The sequence below is a fragment of the Pundamilia nyererei genome, unplaced genomic scaffold (assembly GCF_000239375.1).
Source record: "Pundamilia nyererei isolate P.nyererei 1_Seehausen unplaced genomic scaffold, PunNye1.0 scaffold00003, whole genome shotgun sequence".
Taxonomy (NCBI): Eukaryota; Metazoa; Chordata; class Actinopteri; order Cichliformes; family Cichlidae; genus Pundamilia; species Pundamilia nyererei.
Window position 1 is genome coordinate 455,245 of NW_005187404.1, and position 8,665 is coordinate 463,909.

Genomic DNA, 8,665 nt, shown 5'->3' on the forward strand with positions numbered 1-8,665 from the left:
GCAATGCGTTATTTCTTACAATAATTAAAGTGTGCATTGTCTAATTGCCACTGTCAGTTTTTCAAGCAGTCTCTAATAAATGGCAGTATTGTTTTTCTTTAGGTTTCTTTGATCTGATGACATTGTTTGATGTTCATAAACATGTAGTTTGATGTTCATAAACATGTAGTTTAAAAAAAGGTGAGAGTTATCAAAAAAATTCTTTGCTTTACTATTTTCTTTTTCGTTTGTTTCAAAACACTTATGCAACGTTTCTGATGGTCACTGGCTGAAACGAATAGTCAAAATGGAAATGAAACTCGTAATAACTGAGAAATTGCAGGAAATCAAACACTGGCACTATCAAATGCCTAAGACAAAACATCAGACAGCCATTCATTTCCTTTCCTCATAGGCGTTTTCAACAGTCTCTTTCACACACTCATTTGTTTTATGGTTCTCTCTTATGCTCTTTAACACTGTCTAATCCCTGATTAGTAGAGGAAGAGGGCGTTTAATGCTCGTCTCCACTTGTCTGCTGCTGAACTGTGACACATAAAAATGCTTACAACTGCACAGGCATACACTCGACACACAGACTTGCTCTTGCACAAAAGGAAAACCAGGTTCACACGCACACAAACCTACTCTGCTCCTCACTAATGTTTCACGTCTCTTTCTCTCTTTTTGCCAAAACAGGTACTTGAAAAGAATTTAACAGTATCCAGTGAGTGCAACCCAACATTCAAACAATGCGTTTACCCAAGAGAGAAAACGCATGTTAAAAGAGAAGTCATCCCAACATAATTGTACTAATTCTTCCAGGGATGCTTTTGTCAAAGTTAAAATACGCTATAAACAAGCAGTGTAATTATGTTTAGTAGAATTACTGTGATGTGGAAATTCCCTCACCATGGGAGAAAATGGGATGAAGAAAGGCAGGGAGCAAGGCTATTGCCCAGAGCCTGAATTTGGCAAGGGATCATGCTTATAGAGTAGTGGCGCTTACTTTTTTTTTTTTGCCCAACCTCACATTCTTGCTTCACTTCCTAAAAATGTTCAAAAATTTGCAGCTGATCTTTCCTGAGAGGAGCGATAGAGTTCTTCCCAACTTGCTGGGGAAGAGCCAAGTCTAAAACAATCTGCTGGTAAATGGTCTACCATCAGGGAAGACAGAACAGAGACAGTGCCAGTTGGACTCACTTAAGGGTTGTTTTCACTGAGGAGGCCAACTATTTAGAGGAAAAGTGGGGGATTAACCCATGAAAAATCACTTCTCTCAGCATTTAGTCTGTTCTGAAACTGCATGACAGGCAGGCAGAACACATTAGCAATAAACATGGTACATATACAGCAAAAACAGAAAAACGGATTGTTGAGAAGTACCAAACTGACATACAAAAAAAAGTTACACGTATTGAGCAAAGTAAAAACAGCGCTTGAAATGTCACTTGATGAGCAGTGATATTTTTCATTTCCCATATTGAATAAAGTAATTACAGTGGCGTCCAATCAGCAGAAGTGGTGGAGCACTGGAGAGCTGACAGATTGCTATCTGTTTGACAGAGGCAAGTCAACAACACCTCTATCTTCACTCACATTTCCCCTGATGCCACAACACTTTATCTCTTCATTAACAACTGATAGGAGATGGGCCATGACAGTTAATTGCATCACTGGGATATGTGAGTGTGCACGCGTATGTGTGTGAGTGTGTGTGCTTTAACAGGTCATCACCATCAACTGCTGTGGCGTGCAATTTTGTGCTACTGTATACATTTGGGATTTAGGATCAGATGTGCACGTTGCATGTGCAGGGCTTACCTGTGAGGATGAAATGTTTCTACTGGACTGTCTCCTCTCTTTTTCCTTTTATCAGTCCTCTTCCTCCCCTCATTATATCATTTCCACAGCTCTCTCCTCCCCTCCAGTCCCTTTCGTCACTGCTATCGTAACCTGAGGGTGTCTACGTCCCACGATGCATTGCAATCCGTCGGCTCGCCTGGTGGGTGATGGAACTGCAGTGACATCTACTGAGAGGAGAGAAGAGGAGAGGAGAAAAGAGGAAAGGAGAGGAGAGGTAAAAATGGACAGATGAGCCACTGTATTATTGAAAATCCAAGAGAAGTCACAACTAAGCAACTCCCCCTTGAACCTTTACTGCCAAGTATTCAACTCGGTTATTTAATATCAGCACCTTTTTAAAAAAGGGGGGGAAACCAATTGAAATTTCCCCTCCTTTTCCAGATTTTTGTTCCTCAGCCTACTTTTGTGTGCAGATAATTGCTTCTCTTTAGTAACAGCAGCTCAGAGATGATTTTTATTCTAGTCAGCACGCTTTGATACAGGCTGTCTGTGTGTTGTGTAATTATTGTCTTAGCCACTGGCTGTCAAACCCCATTACGTGAGGTCAAGCTCAAATGACTATCCTGAGCTGATGACAATAATTTGATGACAGACACACACACATTAGTGAGCAATGTACTTACCAAAGCACGCACAGATATGTTTATGCACAAAAACACACACTGACCAAATTCACGCTGAGCAACACAGACAAATGAACATGTACTCGTGTGTGCTCGTTAATACAAATGAATGCACAGTGGGAAATTTACCTTTTGACAGGAACCTATACCATGAATAATTCAAGATGTAGTTTAAACAAACTATTTTATTGTCTACTGAGTCATACGTGAATTTGAAATACATTTGTATGTGCAGGCAGCCATCATGTAATTATAAGGGCAGAGTGCTATCCATACAAAGATAAAGCTTGGGTGAAGTCTGTTTTAATTCTCATCCCCTTTTTGCAGATTAAATCCCAAAGGTTTTATGCAGTTTAAAACACGAAGTCAAAGGAGCTTGCAAAGAAAAGCGTCTGGACTTCTTTAAGTTACTTGAAGACGTTTCACCTCTCATTCGAGAAGCTTCTTCAGTTCTAAGGTCAAATGGTGGAGAGTCCCAGATATAAACCTAGTGGGAGTAACCCCCCCCCACAGAGGGACAAAAGGACCCTCTGATGATCCTCTAATCGCCTGAGCCAAGGTGTGAAACTGGGTGTGGGTCCCAATCAGCCAGAGTTTCGGGTGTGTTCATTGTGAAACCTGGCCCCACCTTATCATGCGAATTCCTGAGGTCAGATGGCCCAGGATGCGAGTGGGCGTTAAGGCGTCTGGGAAGGGATCTCAAAACTGGATTATAGATGGCAGAGAGTTGGTGTCGTAAACCCCCGCCTCTGTTCAAAGATGGTCGCTCACAGTGGACGTAAATGGCTTCTTTCACTCCTCTTTCAAACCATCTGTCCTCTCTGTCCAAAATGTGAACATTGGCATCCTCGAAAGAGTGTCCTTTATCCTTAAGATGCAGATGGACTGCTGAGTCTTGTCCTGTGGAGGTGGCTCTTCTGTGTTGTGCCATGCGCTTGTGAAGTGGCTGTTTGGTCTCTCCAATGTAGAGGTCTGGGCATTCCTCGCTGCACTGTACAGCATACACCACATTGTTAAGTCTGTGTTTTGGCGTTTTGTCTTTCGGGTGAACCAGTTTTTGTCTGAGCGTGTTGCTGGGTCTGAAATGCACCGGGATGTCATGCTTGGAGAAGCTTCTCGGATGAGAGGTGAAACGTCTTCAAGTAACTTAAAGAAGTCCAGACGCTTTTTTTTGCAAGCTCCTTTGACTACGATGACCTGGATGACTGAGAACCTTCACAGACATATTTAAAACACGAAACACTTTCTTGTCACTGTCGTGTCCTTTTGTGTGGCATGTGAGACTCTTAACTCCGTATTCAAGAGCAATCAGAAACATAAATGGTGAGAAGAAAAATGAAACAAAAATGTGTACTAATAGGTTAAAGATTAAAAAAAAAGAAAAAAAAGCTAATTGTCGAAGACATCAGCGGGAAGTACTGAATCTTGTGAATTCAACTATTTAAACTAACAGGTTTAGCATAGTGAGACATATTAAATAAATACAAATCACAGTCAGTATAAAATGATCTGGCAATGAGCACTTAACATCAGAAAACACACACACACACACACACACACACACACACACACACACACACATCCTGAAAGAGACTGAAGTCGCCAGAATAGTCAACAGGTTTTGAAATTTTGATTCCCCCCCCCAAAACTGCTTTGTTAAAAAATTTCATATGCAAAGCAAAAATTCCATATGAGTCTCACAAATAATTTCTTTGCTGATTAACTGAATGTATAAAGAAGTGTAACATACATCCAGGTCCATTTCTGGACAATGACCATTTTCATATATTGCCTTAGTGGATCCACATGAGTGGATTTTAAATTACCCAAGATGTGATGTCAAGCACAGACTTTAAGATTTAATTCAAGGAGGTTAACAAAAATACTGCATTAAGATTTTAGGAATTAAAGCCATTTTTATTCATAGTCCCACATTTCCAGAGCCTTAATTTTTATTGAAAAATTGACTGAGCAAAAGGTGCAAGGCCAGGTAAGGTCTGTTCATTCACTATTCCACTTGGGAATAAGCAGAGAAAAGATCTGTAGATGTGTTAAACTGGCATTTGGTAGCTGTTTACTGGAACTCTCAATATGAGGTCTAAAGAGAAGTCAGTGCAAGCGAAGGAGGCCATCATTAGGCTGACAAACCAAAATAAACCTATCAGAGGGAGAAAGTGAAAATACAGTACTTTCGGAGGGGCCAAATCAACAATCTGGTAAATTCTTAAAAAAGAGGAATGCACTGGGCAACTCAGCAACACTACAAGGTCTAAAAGACCACAGAAAACAACCGAAGTGGATCATTACAAATTCATAACAAGAACACTTGAGGAGGTTGTCAGAATGTACAATCAAGAGCCACCTTCATGAAAAAGAGTAAGTAGGTCAGATTACACTTTAGCAGTAAACAATGAATCTGCAGTATTCTTTAAAACATATATTTTGACAAATTTAACCACGATTAATTTGCACTAGATTGATGGGAAGAGGAAAGTATTGAAAGGAGAGAAACAGCTTATGACCTGTATCACAGCACCACATCATCTGTCAAACATAGTGCAGGCAATGTGCAGGCAATGGGGATGCATGGTTGTCAGTAGAATCGGGTCAACATATTTATTGATGATGTGACAGCTGATAGAAACAGCAGGATGGATTTTGGCGTTTACAAGGCTGTTCTCTCTGTTTAGTGATATACTGCAAAATTGATTAGACAGCAATTCACTGTGCAAATTGATAATTACCCAAAGCCAACTGCGAAAAGCACTCAAGAGTTTCTCAAGGCAAATAAATGCATATTCTTTAATGGGCAACCAATTTACCTGACCTAAACCCAACAGACCATGCTTTTCAGATACTGCAAAAAAAACTGAATGCAGAGAGACCCATAAACAAGCAGCAATTGAAGGAAGCTCCAGTAAAGGGCTTGCAGAGTATCTCAAGGGAGAAAACACAGCATTTGGTGATGGCATTGGTTCTTGACTTCAGGCAGGCATTGACTGCAATCCCTAAACAGTTAATGCAATATTTAAAAAACAAAACAAAAAACTAAATAACAGCCAAAGAAAAAGGGAAAATTCAAAAGCTTTACTAGGAGGTGAATCTCCAAAATGCTATACTAATCCTCATTAACAATATTAATATGTAAACATTGAAGCAGAAAGAATGCAGTTTTGCCATGATTTTCACGCAGACTAAGTTATAGCTAGCATGCCTATTCAATCTCGCATTTGCCACCAGGTTAAGATCCATAGAAACCTTAGCTGTGGTGAGTAACATTTCCATAGTACAAATGCTATTCTGAGTGCATCCACACCTATAGTACTCTGTGCATTAGGAGTTTATAGCATGCAATATAACAACAGTCTGATCTATATGTTAATATCTATTTCCGTCCTGAGGGGCCTGTTCATTTTACAAAGTGTGTGTAGCAGGTGTAGCCCTGTCTATCTGTGACCAATGACACCAGGACACATGTCAAATAAAACTATATTACCTTTGATATATTGGCAGGATTATAAGACACGGAGCAGAGATGGACAACCATGTCAGAGGTGGAATAAAAGGTAGGAAAGAGAGAGTCAGAGAGGAACATGTTGGTGTTGCACTGAGAAGGGAACAAAAAGGCATGACAGGAGAGGGGCAAACACAACAGTGGCAGTTGTAAAAGGGGAATGTCTTAATTTAAAAAGAATTCTGATGGATAATAGAGGACAATGTTGAGGTAGAATGAGAAGCAAAAAATTACATAGGAGATGTGAGAGAAAAACAACTTAGAAAGGGAAGAGTGTTTTTCATATAACAGAGAAGAGTGGACAGTAGCTGTTGGACCAGAATAGTCCATCATGTTGCCTTTTTATTCAGATACACACACACACACACACACACACACACACACACACACACACACACACAGGAAAACACCCTGAGCACTTAAGGTCAAAGACTAAGTTAGACTTCTTGCATATACAATTATTTATGATTATGTCTTTAAAAAAAAAAAAAAGAAAAAAATTTATTGTCCAGCAATATATTAATTCCAATTTCAGAAAGTCGGAAGGAAAAACTCCTTTTTAACAGGAAGAAACCTACAGCAGGCTCAGGGAGGGGCACCCATTTGCATATTATATTCATTATATTCAGCAAAATGAGTGTCAGAAAAAGTAAATCTATTCTCTCAGTGGTCTTCAGTCTTTTTTTCCAAGTAACGAGTAAAGTAAGGGGTTGCAAAAACCCACCTGGGACCCAGCTACTTTTTCCTCAGTTTCCATGGTGGCCCCAAATGTGTTTGCCCAGATGGGTTAATGATGGGCCCCAAATCAGATCCAACCAAAAAAACATGTGTGGGGCCCATATGCATAGAAGCGGGTCTGATATTTGGGGCCCACCTGGGACCCAGCTACCTTTGTCCTCAGCTTCCATGGTGGCCCCAAATGTGTTTGCCCAGATGGGTTAATAATGGGCCCCAAACCAGATCCAATCAAAAAAACATGTGTGGGGCCCATATGCATAGAAGCGGGTCTGATATTTGGGGCCCACCTGGGTTACCCACCTGGGACCCAGCTATTTTTGTCCTCCATTTCCATGGTGGCCCCAAGTGTGCTTGCCCAGATGGGATTTTGGATAATACAGTAAGCTAAAATTTAAATCACCTGTACAACAAAGTCAGTTTATCTTTTTTATTAATACTGATTAATATGAAATTTTAAAACAGTATGCAGTATAACAGTAATTTTTTATATACTATACAAATAATTTTTTTTGTTTAGAGAACATGTTGACAAAAAAGGTCCCGAGTATACACAAAACAATAACAAATCAATGTTATACAGTTTAAAAGAAAAAGAAATGCACTGAAACACAGCTTCTCACTCATTCACTGATCCATTGGTCCTGAAAAAAAGTGCACTTTTTCACAAATAACATCAGATTTGCAATACTACTGGAATTGTTTTGAAAGTTGTGCTGAACAAGTTGTTTGACCTCCTACATTGAAGTCTTTGAAGACCACGAGTATCCATGGTAACAGAAAAGCTATTTACAAAAGGATTAACCAAGTAGGCACTCAAAAATCAAATTAAAAGACATCTACATAGTTACATTGATAAGTGTTGTGGGGTGTCTCAGTGATGGACAACGCTTAGAAAAGGCACGTGGTTAACCAGTTGCATGGTGCAGAAACAATCACCTCATAGTAAACACAAAACAGAATGGATGATTGTGGATTTCAGGGGGAACAGGAGTAAACAAAGCACGGTTTACATGCTGAGAGACGAGGGAGAAGACTGGAAATGTAACAACGACTACATCTACCAAGGAGAGAACAGATTCTACTTCTTGAGGTGTGTGCCGGATGGGCACCGAAGATTTTCATGTAAAACAAAAATAGGGCCAACTACTACTTTAATGTCTGCACCAAGATGTGGAATATCTTCTACAAGTCTCTTGTGGAAATTCCAATCTGCTTCCCAGCCATTTGTTAGGGCAGCAGTATCAGAGTCTGTGAGTTTGAAGTCACACTGGTGACACACTGGTAAAGAAGGCTGGCGCTGGAGTTCCTGGAGCTGATTGTGCAAAGAAGAATATTGCACAAACTGCTAAACATAACTGGAAATTGTTCACATACCGTAACACAGTGAGGAACCAAAAAACGGTTTAGTGAGAGCTGTCTTCAAGTATGCTGCAAACCAGAGAGAAATATGTGGTCATTCCTGGCAGCAGCCATCACCCTCCAGAACAACATGAGCTGATGCCCCCCCCCCCCATAAAAAACCCAAACATAATTTCCCTCAATAATACAGTATTTGTAATTAATTTCATCTCCACAGTCTATCTAAACCGCAACCAGGAAACAGCTGAAAGTATACTTTCAGCTGTTTCCTGGTCGCTTTTGTTAATTATGACCTTGATGCACAAACTTGTCTAGATCTACTTAATTCTATGATTAAATTGTAATTTTATGTTGTCTTTTAGTTAGCTGATCGCCTCTTCACAAACCTACTGGCTACTGCAGAAGTATGCACAAATACCCTGTGGAGTACTTACATGGGAATCAGTTAAACATGAGGAGATTTTTGATGTTGTTGGACAGTGATGCATCAAAAACTTGAGCCATTTTCACCAGATGGAGTAACACCTCTTATATTAAATACATCTTGGGAACTGTTTACACAGCCTCTGCATCTAATTTCAAAAAA